The following is a 16,764-nucleotide window of genomic DNA, read 5'->3' as shown; positions in this document are numbered from 1 at the left end:
AGGCTGTTGTGAAATTTGAAAAGTTCAGAAAATGTTAATGAGGATGTTGCCAGGGTTGGAGGTTTCAGCTATAGGGAGACACTGAATAAACTGGGGCTATTTTTTTCTGGAACATCGGAGGCTGAGAGGTGACCATATAGAGATTTATAAAATCATGGAGGGCATGGATAAGGTAAATAGCCAGGGTCTTTTCCCTGGGGTGGGGAAGTCCAAAACTAGAGGGCATTGGTTTAAGGTGAGAAGGGAAAGATTTAAAAGGGACTTAAAGGGCAACTTTTTCACACAGACTGTGAGCATGTATGAAATTGTCTGCTACCTTCAAGCCAATTATGTCTGCAAATAGCTAGTTCTGCCTTTTTCCATGTGAACTAATGTTGCTAACAAGTCTACCGTCAGAAATCTACTGAAGTCCATATAGATCACATCCATTGCTCTGTCCTCCAAAATCCTCTTACTTATTTCTTTAAAAAACTCAATCAAGTTAGTGTGACATAATTTCCAAGCACAAAGCCATACTATCCCTAATCAGTCCTTGTCTTTCCAAATACATATGAATCCTGTCCATCAGGATTCCCTCCAACAGTTTGCACACCACTGATGTCAGGCTCACCGGTCTATAGCTCCCTGACTTTTACTTACCACCTTTCTTAAATAGTGATACCATGTTAGCCAATCCCCAGTCTTTTGGCACCTTTCCTGTGGCTACAAACATCTTAACAAGGGGCCCAGCAAGGTGGAGGCTGATAAAGTTACAAAATTTAAAAGGCATCTGAATAGCTCTATGAATAGGAAGGGTTTAGAGGGATATGTGCCAAATACTGGCGAATGGGACAAGATTTATTTAGGAAATCTAGTCAGTATGGATGAATTAAACCAAAGGGTCTATTTCTATACTGTAATTATCTATGACTTTATAACTCTAATTCCTGCATATAGACAATAAATGGTTCTAATAATATGTTGCTTCATTTGTTGTGTGGTTTAATGCCACACTATGACTTTGGGTCCAAGGCTGGTCAAACAAAAAGCCAAGTCAAGAATTGAGTTCAGGCTGAGATTTTTAAGTAACATTAATTATTATACTTTCATACTAAATATTGCCATTCTTGGTAATCATAAATGTACCATGTCTTGATTTAGAGTTATAACAATTAAGGATTAATCTATCACCTTTGTGTGCTCATTTCGATGTGTTCATCTAAGGCTTTCATAAGTCTCACTCAAGTGTATTTCCTGTGTTCCTTCTAGTGTGTTCCAACTCCACCCACTCTGTTGTTTATTCTCAGTGATGTGCAGCTCCATGACATCATTGCAAGGTTGCTCCAGGGACAAAAGCTCTTACATAAAATTACACAGACAGAAAAATCTAACAGGTCCCTAAAGCAATTCACAGTGTGTTGAGTAACTAGCATCAGCTTAAATTCACAAATGGGACAAGTGCCATTGAATTTAGTCTCTTGAAATTCCATGCAGTAATTCAATTAAAGATCCTATAAATGCCATAGTCTGAATAATCTAAATCACTTTCTTCAGATTGCAGGTGGTTAAAATCCTAAAAAAAGCCAGGAAGTGTCTGATTGCAATGTTCCTCAAAATAACCAGTATACAGATTTAATGGATCATACGGCTTTTCTCAATGGCAGTAGTATTTTATGATTTTTCGTCATTGTCCATCCAAAAGCTCTGTGGTTAGCATTGCTGCCTTATAGCACCAGAGACCCACATTCAATTCCAACCTCGGGTGACTGCCTGTGTAGAATTTGCACATTCTCCCTGTGTCTGCATGGGTTTTCTCCAGGTGCACCGATTTCCTCCCACTGTGCAGGTTAGGTGAATTGGCTAGGTTAAATTGCCCAGAGCATTCAGGGTGTGTAGGTTAGGGACATTAGTCAGGGGAAATGTAGTATTATAGGATAAGGGAATAGGTGGGATACTCTTCGGAGGGTCGGTGTGGACTTGGTGGGCCAAATGTCCCATTTCAACTCTGCAGGGAGTCTATGATTCTATGAGGACAAATCACAATATACTACATTTGATTACATTAGGTATGATTTTCCCATTCCCAGAGTTGGTGAGGAAGTTGCCAAGAAGGACAAAAAATTGGGCAAATTGGCCCTGGATACATGCCCCATTTTTACAATGTTCACAATTTAGTTCAGATGGGAAGAAAAATGGGCAACTTTCTTGGTTTGCCACCAATTAAGTCCCTTATTTGGTCAATTATCAGTCAGTTAAGGGCATCAACTCACCACCAGCCCTATTATCCGCCTTCCCAACAGGCAATGGCAGGAAAAACAGGGCAGTCTATCTTCTAATTTGGGGATGAGGACTCCATTTGTCCCAATCTGGGGGAAATTGGCAACAGAAGTGGGGTAAAAACAAGTTTCCCACTGAAAACCAATCCCTGCACTTGCTTTCAATTTACTGGATCCCTCTCCCTGTGACCCCCATACGACCACACTTTCCATTCCAGCCCTCATTGTATCACAACCTGAGTCTCCAGTGATGATCTCTAGGACTCAAAAGCTGCCAGGAGATCAATGTCGGGCGGTACTTCATTTGTGAGACATCTAACTGGACAAGAAGCTCACTGGACATTTTAAGTTCCTATTTGTTACTTGATCTGCCAAGCTTTCTGACTGGTTGTGATGGGGATTTAATCACCTCCAAAGTCACTCATCTCCATTTAGTGCAAAGAGCACTACATGTTGGTCATTGTATCTGTTATCAAATAGCATAGGAATACAAGAATTGACAGGAATATAGAAAAAAATATGAAGTAGTCCAACAACCCCCTTAATTTTTAAATAGCTTATGAGTTTTTACTGTTTAGGGCTCCAATATGAACAGCGTTTAGGTGAACAGCAAGAGGAAACATGGCCTAGTGAAGGCAACTGTAGCTGGCTGCAAGTCAAATGCCAATTGACTGTATAAAGATTAGCTTTGCAAAGGAATAGAACGTGGAAAAAAAAAGAATCCCATCAGAATCAGTGCTCAGACTTCTGTTATTTACAACTTGTATTAATGATTTAGAGTTAACGGTTTAAATTAGAAAGTTTTTTTTAAAAAAAAAGCACGGAGCGGACCCGGAAGCTGGTGTAGCGCAAGCTTACCTGGGTAGGTTTTTTTTCCCTATAAAAGCAATAGTTATTGGGGACTCAATAGTTCGGGGCACAGATAGGCGGTTTTGTGGGGGCGAGAGAGACTCACGTTTGGTATGTTGCCTCCCAGGTGCAAGGGAGGCAACATACGTGACGTCTCTGATCGTGTTTTCCGGGTCCTTAAGGGGGAGGGGGAGCAGCCCGAAGTCGTGGTCCACATTGGCACCAATGACATAGGTAGGAGGAGCGCTGAGGATGTTAGGCAGGCTTTCAGGGAGCTAGGTTGGAAGCTCAAAGTTAGAACGAACAGAGTTGTTGTCTCTGGTTTGTTACCCGGTGCCACGTGATAGAGAGTCGAGGAATAGGGAGAGAGAACAGTTAAATGCGTGGCTACAGGGATGGTGCAGGAGGGAGGGATTCCGGTATCTGGATAACTGGGGATCTTTCTGGGGAAGGTGGGACCTCTATAAACAGGATGGTCTACACCTGAACCTGAGGGGCACCAGAATCCTTGGGGGGAGGTTTGCTAGTGCTCTTGGGGGGGGGGGGGGGGGGGTTAAACTAACTCTGCAGGGGCATGGGAACCTAGTCTGTAGCTTTAGGGTGCAGGACCTGGAGTGTAGGGAGGTTAGGAACATGGCATCAATCTCAAAGGAGGGTGCCTATAAACAGGTAAGTGGCTTGAAGTGTGTATACACTTCAATGCAAGAAGTATACGAAATAAGGTAGGTGAACTTGCAGCGTGGGTTGGTACCTGGGATTTCGATGTTTTGACTATTACGGAGACATGGGTAGAACAGGTACAGGATTGGCTGTTGCAGGTTCCAGGGTTTAAATGTTTTAGTAGGGTCAGAGGTGGGGGTAAAAGAGGGGGAGGTGTGGCATTGCTTGTCAAAGATAGTATTACAGCTGTGGAAAGGACGATGGATGAAGACTCGCCATCTGAGGTAGTTTGGGCTGAGGTTAGGAATAGGAAAGGTGAGCTCACCCTGTTAGGAGTTTTCTACAGGCCTCCTAATAGTCCTAGAGATGTAGAAGAAAGGATTGCGAGGATAATTCAGGAGAAGAGTGAAAGTAATAGGGTGGTTGTTATGGGGGCTTTAACTTTCCTGATATTGACTGGGAAAGCTATAGCTCGAGTTCGTTAGATGGATCGGTGTTTGTCCAATGTGTGCAGGAGGGTTTCCTGACACAATATGTAGACAGAGAAAGTGAGGGCTGCAGATGCTGGAGATCACAGCTGAAAATGTGTTGCTGGAAAAGCGCAGCAGGTCAGGCAGCATCCAAGGAACAGGAGAATCGACGTTTCGGGCCTGAAGAAGGGCTTATGCCCGAAACATCAATTCTCCTGTTCCTTGGATGCTACCTGACCTGCTGCGCTTTTCCAGCAACACATTTCCAGCCCACAATATGTAGACAGGCCAACAAGAGGTGAGGCCATACTGGATTTGGTTCTGGGTAACGAACCAGGTCAGGTATTAGAATTGGAGGTAGGTGAGCACTTTGGGGACAGTGACCACAATTCGGTGACCTTTACTCTAGTGATGGAGAGGGATAAGTGTGCACTGCAGGGCAAGAGTTATAGCTGGGGACAGGGAAATTATGATGCGGTGAGGCACGACTTAGGATGCGTGGCTTGGAAAAGTAGGCTTCAAGGCAAGGGCGCAATTGATATGTGGAGCTTGTTCAAGGAGCAATTATTGAGTGTCCTTGATAAGTATGTACCTGTCAGGCAGGGAGGAAAGGGTTGTGTGAGGAAGCTGTGGTTTAATAAGGAATTGGAATCCCTTGTTAAATGGAAGAGGGCGGCCTATGTAAAGATGAGGCGTGAAGGTTCAATTGGGGCGATTGAGAGTTATAAGGAAGCCAGGAAGGATCTGAAGAGAGAGTTAAGAGCAGCAAGGAAGGGACATGAAAAGTCCTTAGTTGGTAGGATTAGGGAAAACGCAAAGGCTTTCTATAGGTATGTCAGGAATAAAAGAATGACTAGGGTAGGAATAGGACCAGTCAAGGATAGTAGTGGGAAGTTGCGTGTGGAGGCTGAAGAGATTGGGGAGACACTGAATGAATACTTTTCATCAGTATTCACTCAGGAACAGGACATTGTTGCCGATGTGAATACTGAGTCACAATTAATTAGAATGGACGGCTTTGAGGTATGTAGGTGTTGGAAATTCTGGAAAGGGTGAAAATAGATAAGTCCCCGGGCCTGATGGCATTTATCCTAGGATTCTCTGGGAAGCAAGGGAGGAGATTGCAGAGCCATTGGCCTTGATTTTTATGTCCTCGTTGTCTACAGGAATAGTGCCAGAAGACTGGAGGATAGCAAATGTGGTTCCCTTGTTCAAGAAGGGGAGTAGGGATAACCCTAGTAACTATAGGCCGGTGAGTCTCACTTCTGTTGTGGGCAAAGTCTTAGAGAGAATTGTAAGGGATAGGATTTATGAACATCTGGATAGGAATAATGTGATCATGGATAGTCAGCATGGCTTTGTGAAGGGCAGGTCGTGCCTCACAAACATTATTGAATTCTTTGAGAAGGTGACTAAGGAGGTGGACGAGGGTAAAGCGGTAGATGTGGTGTATATGGATTTTAGTAAGGCGTTTGATAAAGTTCCCCATGGTAGGCTACTGCAAAAAATATGGAGGTATGGCATTGAGGGTGCGTAGGAGGTTTGGATTAGGAATTGGCTGGCTGGAAGAAGACAGAGGGTAGTAGTTGATGGTAAAGGTTCATCTTGGAGTGCAGTTACTAGCGGTGTTCTGCAAGGATCTGTTTTGGGACCATTGGTGTTTGTCATTTTTATAAATGACCTAGAGGAGGGGCTAGAAGGTTGGGTGAGCAATTTTGCAGATGATATGAAAGTCGGTGGAGTTGTTGACAGTGAGGAAGGATGTGTCAGGTTACAGCGGGATATAGATAAGCTGCAGAGCTGGGCAGAAAGGTGGCAAATGGAGTTCAATGTAGGTAAGTGTGAGGTGATTCACTTTGGTAAGAGTAACAAAAAGATGGGGTACTGGGCTAATGGTCAGATACTTGGTAGTGTGGATGAGCAGAGGGATCTTGGTTTACCAGGATGTTGCCTGGTATGGTAGGAAGATCGTATGAGGAAAGGCTGAGGCACTTGGGGCTGTTTTCATTGAAGAAAAGAAGGTTTAGGGGTGACTTGATAGAGGTGTACAAGATGATTAGGGGTTTAGATAGGGTTGACCGTGAGAACCTTTTTCCACGTATGGAATCAGCTATTATGAGGAGGCATAGCTTTAAATTAAGGGGTGGTAGGTATAGGACAGATGTTAGGGGTAGATTCTTTACTCAGCGAGTCGTGAGTTCATGGAATGCCCTGCCAGTAGCAATGGTGGACTCTCTCTCTTTATGGGCATTTAAACGGTCATTGGATAGGCATATGAATGATAGTGGGCTAGTGTAGGTTAGGTGGGCTTGGATCGGAGCAACATCGAGGGCCAAAGGGCCTGTACTGCGCTGTATTTTTCTATGTTCTATGTTCTATGTTCAGTTTCAAAAGGTCAATTTTTAAATTTCAAGATGACACCAGATTGAGGAGATGGGGAGGATTGCATCAAATTACAAGTATATGCTAATGAAATGAGTGGACATATAGTTATCAAATGAATTCCAATACAGATAAGCGTGAGTTGTTCAATAAGGAGGTCACGTATTGCTTGGAAATAATTTATATAGTCTAGAGGAGCAAAGGCATTTGGAGCATGAATATACAAATCACTAGCTACTTTGAAATACTCACACCAGGAGGAGTGGTTCAAGATGCAAACCATATACAGCTCAAAGCACTTTCATAAGAGCAATTAGGGTTGGACAAAAACAGAACCATAAAAAAGTTACAGCATAGAAAAAGGACATTCAGCCCATCCTGCTTACACTGTCTGAATAAACAAGCCACATATTGTTTTCCGACTTTTCCTACTGATGTGTTGCCTTGCAGGTTACAGAGCTTCAGATGAACATCCAGATTCCTTTTCAGTTTGTTGAGGGTTTCAGCATCAACCACCAAACTGAACAGTGAATACCAGACACTTATCACCCTCTGGATAAAAAAGATTTTCCTCAGGCTCCCTATTTTCCTTCTACCACTCACCTTAAATCCATACCCTTTCTGCTAGAGGAAATGGGTCTTTCACTTAATGATCTAGATATCATTTTTGTCACTGAGCAAAACAACTTGTTAGTCAAATAGGGAGAGGCTACTTTCTCAAACAAGATATAGCTGATTGCATGATAGGTACCAGACAAAATGAATATTATTGCTAACGCAATTGGGAGAGTTAGAAAAATGGGTTTGTACCCTTCATGACCGTAAGATGTTCTATCTTCCCATCCAAGTCCACTGCCATCATGATTTAGGTAGTGCTCAATGAGCATCCAGTAAATGCGCTGTGATGGTGTTCAAAGATAGGATCCATGGTAATAAAGTTCTGTCTTTCACACATGTAAATGTATGCAATATGTCATAAAGATGTTTAATCTTTAGATATATATGTTGACTTGTGCTGCAAACTAAGACGGCTTCTAGTAATTCAAAGGTAATTAGAAAATGAATTAAGCTAAAGAAGGGTTTTCTCGAAGGTGCCTACCAAAATATTGGTCAAAAAAGTGAAGTTTTGACAGGGTCTTCAAGAAGGAAAGGAAATTGGAGAGGTAGAGAGCTTTCACAAAAGAAATTCAGAGTTAGAACCAAGACACTCATAAGCACAGTCACCAGTAGTAGACACAATGTATGGGAGCTGGAAGAAAACAAAATTATCAGAAGACCATAGGGCCGGAATAGTTTATAAAACACATAAGAGAGAAAAGCTTGGATGAGGATTTCAGCATCATATGGCCGAAGGTGTAGAGGAGTCTTGTAAAGTTATAGAATTGAAAGTCAGGAATTTTTGTGGAAAAGATATGGGGTAGGTTATTTACATGGAGTTGTAAATGGTTAAAAGGCTCAAGTCTGTGTAAGGTTGATATAGAGGCCTAGAAATGGGAATGGAATACTGACAAAAATATAGGATTTGTTACATAGCTAGAGATGATGGATTTAATCTTCTCAATATTTTATTCTATGAAATTGCAGCTGATCCAAGACTATATATCTCAGAAGACTTGGTGCAGATTGTTGTGTATTGTGGAATTTGACACAATATTTTCACAAAATTTCATGAAGGAGCAGAGGGAAGCAATGAAAGGGAATGGTGAATGAGCAATAAGAGACACCATTGCTCAAGGTTATATGATTAGGATTGAATGGTTAAAAGTGAAATCAAACAAATAAAGTCCCATTGAGTTTGAAATGGAAGATAGGCACAGCAGTATCATAATGTGGTCTACAATGTCAAAACTAATAGAATTTTGGAAAGGATAGGGAATGACAGTGCAGCATAGTAACAGAGAAATTAATTTGTTTATTTTTGGAGTGTCAACAGATTTGAGGACTGAAGAGATGAAACAGAGACTGGGAATAAGGCTACAATTTACAAGAACAAACATAGCTGAGGGCTTTCAGAGAAGGGGTTGGTGGTGGCAGTTTTAAAAGAACATCAAAATTAGTATTATCTGAGAAAAGATAGCTTAAATCCATTAGACAAAATTAAAATACAAGAACAAGTCCCAAAATTCACAAATAGTATGCTAATTCAAAATACAAAATGCTTCTGCAATTAATTTATTTTCAATGTATAAATCAGTAATCAAGGCTCATTTTGACTTCATGCAGTGGTGTTCACCAGGCTACTGTCAACTGGCAGATTGCTTCACATCACTCTGAATTTTTATTTCTCTTGAAATCCATGAGAATGAAAATAAGAGAAGAGATATAAAGTAAGTTGACAATTTACCAATGCCCATTCTACACTATGGGTGAAATCCATTGGTCTCAGAGACAGAGAGAAGAATGCTGAGTGGGGAAACATAATTCCAAGAGTTCAAAATTCAAAATCCCCACCGTGCGACCGACATTTGCATTTAGGTTCTCCTTTAAAGGAGAGTCGAATATTTGGAATGCAGTTGTCAGGTAACTTATCTGCATGATTTTGCAGCTCAGTACATGTCTAACTTGCTGGTATTAAAATCTACCCTAATGAAAAATATGTGCCTTCAAACATTCACCCACATAAGAGGTGTGCACTTGGTGAGGTTCACTTAGAGTCATAGAGATGTACAGCATGCAGACAACCCGTCGGCAACCTGTCCATGTCGACCAGATATCCCAACCCAATCTAGTCCCACCTGCCAGCACCCAGCCCATATCCCTCCAAACCTTTCCTATTCATATACCCATCCAAATGCCTCTTAAATGTTGCAATTGTATCAGCCTCCACCACTTCCTCTGGCAGCTCATTCCATACACGTACCTTAGGTCTCTTTTATATCTTTCCCCTCTCACCCTAAACCTATGCCCTTTAGTTCTGGACTCCCACACCCCAGGGAAAAGACTTTGCCTATTTACCATATCCATGACCCTCATAATTTTGTAAACCTCTATAAGCTCACCCCTCAGCCTACGACGCTCCAGGGAAAACAGCCCCAGACTGTTCAGTTTCTCCCTATAGCTCAGATCCTCCAACCCTGGCAACATCCTTGTAAATCTTTTCTGAACCCTTTCAAGTTTCACAACATCTTTCCGATAGGAAGGTGACCAGAATTGCATGCAATATTCCAACAGTGGCCTAACCAATGTCCTGTATAGCCGCAACATGATCTCCCAACCCCTGTACTCAATACTCTGACCAATAAAGAAAGTATACCAAACGCCTTCTTCACTATCCTATCTATCTGCGACTCCACTTTCAAGGAGCTATGAACCTGCACTGCAAAGTCTCTTTGTTCAGCAACACTCCCTAGGACCTTACCATTAAGTGTATAAGTCCTGCTAGGATTTGCTTTCTCAAAATGCAGCATCTCGCATTTATCTGAATTAAACTCCATCTGCCACTTCTCAGCCCATTGGCCCATCTGGTTAAGATCCTGTTGTAATTTGAGGTAACCCTCTTCACTGTCCACTACACCTCCAATTTTGGTGTCATCTGCAAACTTACTAACTGTACCTCTTATGCTCGCATCCAAATCATTTATGTAAATGACAAAAAGTAGGGGGCCCAGCATTGATCCTTGTGAGTATGGGTAGGCTGAAGAAATAGTGGTCCATGGGAGAGAGGGTCAGTGAGGAAATATAGCCAAGGAACAATGCCAAGGAAGGGTAAAGCACTGCCCATCCCAGGATGGGAGGATGGACAGAGTCATAGGTGGGTATTTTTCTGGTCTTACAGTGGGGGAATCGGGCTCATAAAAAGTGAGGATACAGGTCTCCTCATGAATGATGGAATCAATATCAGGAATGACTTTGGAATGTTATTAGAAAGGGGCTAAAGGGAAGAGTACTAATATCAACATAGAATCATAGAATCCCCATTTAGTCTATCATGCCTGCACTGACCTTCCAAACAAAACCCCATCTTGAATCAATCTTTCCCCATAACCTCATATTTACGTTGGCTAATCCTCCTAGCCTGCACACTACAGACAATTTAGCATGGCCAATCTACCTAACCATTTTTGGATTGTGGGAGGAAACAGGAGCACCAGACAAAGCCCACACAGACACGAGGAGAATGTGCAAATTCCACACAGACAGTCAATACAGACTTAAATTGAACTTGAGTCCCTGGTACTATGAGGAGAAAATGAGGACTGCAGATGTTGGAGATCAGAGCTGAAAATGTGTTGCTGGAAAAGCACAGCAAGTCAGGCAGCCTCCAAGGAACAGGAGAATCGACGTTTCGGGCATAAGCCCTTCTTCAGGATTCCTGTTCCTTGGATGCTGCCTGACCTGCTGCGCTTTCCCTGGTACTATGAGGCAGCAATGCTAACCACTGAGCCCCTGTGCTATTGATGGTGATTGATGACGAAGCTTGCACATAATTGACCTATCTGAAATGCATGTGTACTGGTACACTTACAGTGAGTGATGTCCCTGTGAGTGTCAGCTTATTGTGTGCCACTTCTCCTTGCAGATTGCAAGAGATCCTTCATTCTTTTCTCTCATTGTATTCATATGCCTAGTCCTCCTATCTCAGAAGTCAGCACAGGCTTTGAGGCAGGGAAGTGGCAGTAAGAACATGTACACCACATAATATTTGCCGTTCTACTCAGGCAAGAATTCACTTGCATGTGTAACGAGCTGAGAACTGTATAATTGTATGAGTAAATCCAACTCATTCCAAAGTGGATGTGACTGGATTTTTTTATTAATTTGTGGGGTGTGGGCATGGCTGGTTGGCCAGCATTTATTGTCTGTCCCTAGTTGCTCTTGAGAAGGTGATGGTGAGCTGCCTTCTTGAACCACTGCAGTGTACTTGCTGGGGTTGACCCAAAATGCCTTTGGGGGGGAAATTGCAGGATTTTCACCCAGTGACAGTGAAGAAATGGTGATGTATTTCCAGGTCAGGATGGTGATTGGCTTGGAGGGGAACATAGAACATAGAACATAGAAGAATACAGCGCAGTAAAGGCCCTTTGGCCCTCGATGTTGCGCCGATCCAAGCCCACCTAACCTACACTAGCCCACTATCCTCCATATGCCTATCCAATGCCCGCTTAAATGCCCATAATGAGGGAGAGTCCACCACTGCTACTGGCAGGGCATTCCATGAACAGGAAGGTGGTGGTGTTCACATGTATCTGCTGCCCTTGTCCTTCCAGATGGAAGTGGTCATGAGTTTGGAAGGTGGGCTCAGACTGTATAATGGAAGATTCCACCTATTGTACAAACTCAGACTTGAACAATGGGAGAGGTCCTCTGGTTGCTATTTTTGGACAGGACGCCCCCTCCCCAACCCTCAGGATAGAAGCCAACAACACTGCAGCAGGCTTCTCAGGCTCATGTCAGCAGTTGATTTCCTTTCACTGCTTCCAGGCAGAGGCCCCTAACAAAAGACAGACCATCAATGGGGGCAAGTCAAGTAGTGTACATCAACTGGGGAATACAAGCAGTTTCGGGTCAGGTGTTGAGCATTCCAGGTATGTTTCATCTGCTTTCTGCCCTTGGAGGGGAACAGAAAATTGGCCCCATTTGTCTTTCGGGAATAAAACAACATCATTGTTTTAAAAATCAAATAATTTTTTAAAGCACAACAAGTATTTGTGTTCACTACAAATTTTCTCAACCATGGCCACTATTTCATTGTGGCTTGGCAACTAATATCTTGATTTTGTTTGTTCTTTTAAAGTTCTCCAAATTGTCCACAACTTAAGATTTAAGCTATACACTTTGTCTTTCACATAGCCTTCAGGGATTCCAGAAAAGACTTAATTGATGTATTTTTGCTTGGTAGCGGAAATATTATTCAAACATTTAAGCAATAGCACTTCATATATTTTCATCTCTAAAGACAAATCTTAACTTCTCTCAGATTGCGTACTTGGAGTACTGGTTTAGTGAAACATGTTAAGACACTGGCATAGAATTTTACAGGCTCCTTTGTTTTGCTACATCAATGTCCTCAAGCTTAGAATATATTTAAACTCAGAAAAAGACGAGCTGTAAAAGCAACAAAAGCTAAAATTATTCAAAAATCTGTTTTATTTCCCTACTAACTCTCCCTCTCCCGTCCCTTTCCATCATTCCTGCTCTGGTGTGCCATGGTTATAAATTATTTCTGATAAATACAAGGCAGGAAGGTGAATAAGTTCTTTCACCAAATACTGTTTAGCAAGGGGGTGTGGCTACATGTAAAGAAACAGATCAAAGGAAGGCACTAACAGACCTTGTAGCCTGTCTACAGAAGATCAAGCTCTAATTTCTGAAGAAAGATTTGCAGTGAATGTGCTGTGGTCAATAGGTAGCTGACCTGAAGACCCTTAGCTGAGAGCCTTGATTCATGGTTTGAATTATCTTGATTATAACACCCCATCAGATTCCAAGCGACTCTGTTTAGTCAAGGGAGCTGTGCTTCTGTGAGAAAGCTAACTTAAAACTTTAAAAAATCTATTTTATATTGTTTGCTGCTAATAAAAGTCTCAAATCAAATTCAATAGTTATTCAAAATCAATATTTGATTTTTTAATTTCTTCTGCCAATCATTTTGTTGGACATGTTCCTGTGCGTATAAAACAGAAAATCTATTTATTTCTCTCTCTGGCTAACTATTTTGGCAAAATTATCAATTTTAGCAATTTTATCCCTTCCCTCATTCCCCTAAAAGTACTTAGCTGAAAAAATGAGTGTAAATCTTTTTGACATGGTCAAGGTGAAAAGAAAATCTGCAAATGCCAAATATCGGAGTGGACACATACATAAATATTAAGTGCACAGAGGCAAGTCAGCATTGCCTGAGAAAGGAAGATCCATGGAAATTCTGAGTGGGAATCTTTTCCAGATTGCCATTAATTATTGTTTTCTTGTAGTCAATTAAAATTCAAAGGAGTCCTAATATGCATATTAGAGAGCACATTTTCTGTTTCTACTTTATGAGAAGCTTTCAGCTAATGAAAGAGGGTAGACTGGTATGGGGGTACAGGCAGGGAAGGGAGGAAAATTTACAACTGCACTTTAAGCTGGCTGCCTTTATTTTGTTATAGGCCCAAAAGTTGGAAGCACTACTCAACATTGCACATCACCTTCACTTCCTCTTCTGCCATTTCAGAAGGCCTGCAGTGTGAGTTCTAGGGTTGAGACATACTTCGCACAACAGAATAAATATTCTGTTTGCTATGTGTTAGCTAGCAAGCTAACATTGTGCATAAAACAGCATTAAAAGGGTTTTAAAGACTTAAAATGTTTCCAAGGAGTGATTAGCAAGTATTTTACTATGCCATTTAGAAAGAAATGTTATATTTGTCCTAAGTGGTTTCTATACCTTCAGATAACCACTTTTCTTATTTTCTCATGTTCATGTTCCTCATGCAGCAGTGTACACTATTACTGGAACTTCAATTTGAAATTGTAGTCACAGTTGAGAAATGTGAGTCCTCAATGCAGCATAATTTACCAGCAAGCTTGGTTACAAAATGGAGACCTGTATTCTTCAACTTCCAAACTCTCAATCTCACTATTTGCATTTCCTGCTGGTCATTATAAACATGAAAGAGGGCCAGTTCCAAAATGGGCAGGACACCTCTGATTAAGATTAAATTGAATTCCAATATCTTATTTAGAATATATCTTACTACATGCAACTGTGCTTCAGCAGAGATCTCTTAAAGGGCAAACGTGAGGACTGCAGATGCTGAAAATCAGAGTCTCGAATGGTTCCTGATTAAGGGCTTTTGCCTGAAACATTGATTTTCCTGCTCCTTGGATACTGCCTGACCTGCTGTGCTTTTCCAGCACCACTCTAATCTAGAGATCTTTTAAAACTAATCCTTAGTGTTTCACTGTATTTTGAGCTACAGGTGAGCATCTTTCTCCACCTCTTGCTCCATTGTTAAGCCTCCCAGAACATGCAACAGACTACAATAACCTTCAAGCTCTGAAAAGGGCCGTGCTGTTAGATTCCCTTGATCAGACTAACCGGGCATATTTTGTGACAACCTATGAATGGTGGATCAAGACGAGACTATTCAAAGCACAGTGTTCCTGTAATGGTAATACTGATTAAAGCAGTGAGTAGCTAACCTATGCCAGGAAGGTCCCAAGTTACTTGTGTTGATTACAGCTCCGAATTTCTTGGGTATGTGCTGTTCTTTGGCTGTGGCTAATGATTCTCCTTTTCTGTGAAAAGAATAAGTGATAAATTATGAGCATAAAAGCATATTTATCCTTTCGAGCTTCATGTTATCATTATACAGCTAAATGAACAGGACTGGGCACATGAAGCAGAGCCTCATTAGATGGGACTGTGGCTCAGAGAATCAGGGTGTTTGGCCGCTTACTGACTCACATTCCTGTTCAATGAGGCTCTGTTCCAAGAATGCAGCTTTGCTGAGCCTGTCCATACATGTACTATTAAGTACTTCTGGAAGTAATACGCCAGCAAGCAGCACTCATGCCCCACAAGTGCCAAAAAAAAACTACCTCCAACGAAAGAGAATCTAATCACATCTTCCTGACATTTAACAGCATTATCCTCACCGAATCCTCTATCATCAACAGCCAAAGTGTCAATATTAAATGAAACTTATCAGATCAATATAAATACTGTGGCTGCAAGTACAGGTCAAAGGCTGGGCAATGACTAACCTCCTGCCTTTGCAAAGCCTTTCCACTATTTACAAGTCATAATTGTAAGCGTGGCTGGAGAACTGTAGCTGCAAATACAATACATTTAAGAAGCTCAAAACTATCCAGGACAAAACAACTCTGTTGACTGGTATTCTGTCCAATACCTTAAGCGTTTTCTCCCTCCACAAATAGCACACAATAACAGAAGCATGTACCATTGACAAGATTTACTGCGGCAACTCATTAAAACTCCTTTGCAGTACCATCTGAATCTATGAACTCTTTCATCTGGAAGAAGTCAGGCAACAAGATCATGGTACACTACCCACTTCCAAGGTCCCTTCCGAGTCATACATATCCTTCTTGCCATAGGAGGGCAAGTAGAATGGAGGTGGAGGGCAAGTAGAATGGAGGTGGAGGGCTGGTCACCCTAGAGAATCATGATGATCTACAGGACAGAAAAAGACCAGCACTAACTTTATAACCTTCTTTTTAAATTGTGCAATTTTTTCTTGACCTACCACCATTCCAGGGAGTTTTTCAAATAGACCAATGCATTTTTGTTGAGTTCCCATTCCAAATTGAATGGGTTGCCATTAGAAATAACTGAAAAAAAATTAGGTAGGACTTGCCGCCTTCCCCTCTGGCCTGGATTTCTCTCCCTCTCCCCGCTCATCAAGCTGCAACCGGGATTGCTGCCGACAGTTTCCCACCACCTATAAAAGGCGATGAAACAGAACAATCTAACTTCCCAGCACATCATGCTCTTGTCTGCTCTTCTTATCATGAATCTGTCATAAGTAGGGTGGGAAATGGTTATGGGTAAGACCTGATTTTAATTAATGGAGGAAATCTCCCGTTAGAGGTCTTTTCTGTCAATAGCTCATGGCTCCCATGAACCTACTCTTGCTGACCTTTCACACCGTACGAAGACTATAAAAATGGAATATCTTAATCCCTTAATTGATAATGAATCGTTACAAATATTAACAGAACAATGCTACTTACAGGAATGAACTATTGACAATAGACAATGACAGTGATCCATCGGAACTTTGTTGTGGAGCTTAACCCTTATTCGCTAACCAATTGGATAAGGGGTTCAGAAACAAAAACAGAAATTGCTGAAAATGCTAAGCAGGTCTCACAGCATCTATGAAGAGAAATCAAAGCTAATGTTTTGGGTTCGGTGACCCTTCCTCAGAACTGGATAAAGGGTTCAGTTGGAGAAGCTCTTATGGCTAATTTCCTGTATTTGCATTATATCATTTACCTTGTCTCTCAGACACAAACGGAACTTTAACTCCTCCAGGCAATTTCAACTTCAGGTGGGGGGTTGTGGGCATTTGCCCAGATTGTTCAGCTAGGCCCACTCCACTACTATTTTGCAGCCATCAAGCCACAATCAGTAACTTTGATTTGCATGATTTGCATGAATAGCTCTGGCCTAACTGTTAGGAATTACACTTCAACTCCAGGCT

This window comes from Chiloscyllium plagiosum, unplaced genomic scaffold (genome assembly GCF_037043375.1).
Source record: "Chiloscyllium plagiosum isolate Xiang-an unplaced genomic scaffold, Cpla_swu_hap1 HiC_scaffold_1, whole genome shotgun sequence".
Lineage (NCBI taxonomy): Eukaryota > Metazoa > Chordata > Chondrichthyes > Orectolobiformes > Hemiscylliidae > Chiloscyllium > Chiloscyllium plagiosum.
The sequence above is the reverse complement of the archived record's forward strand: the minus strand, read 5'-3'. Positions refer to the sequence as shown.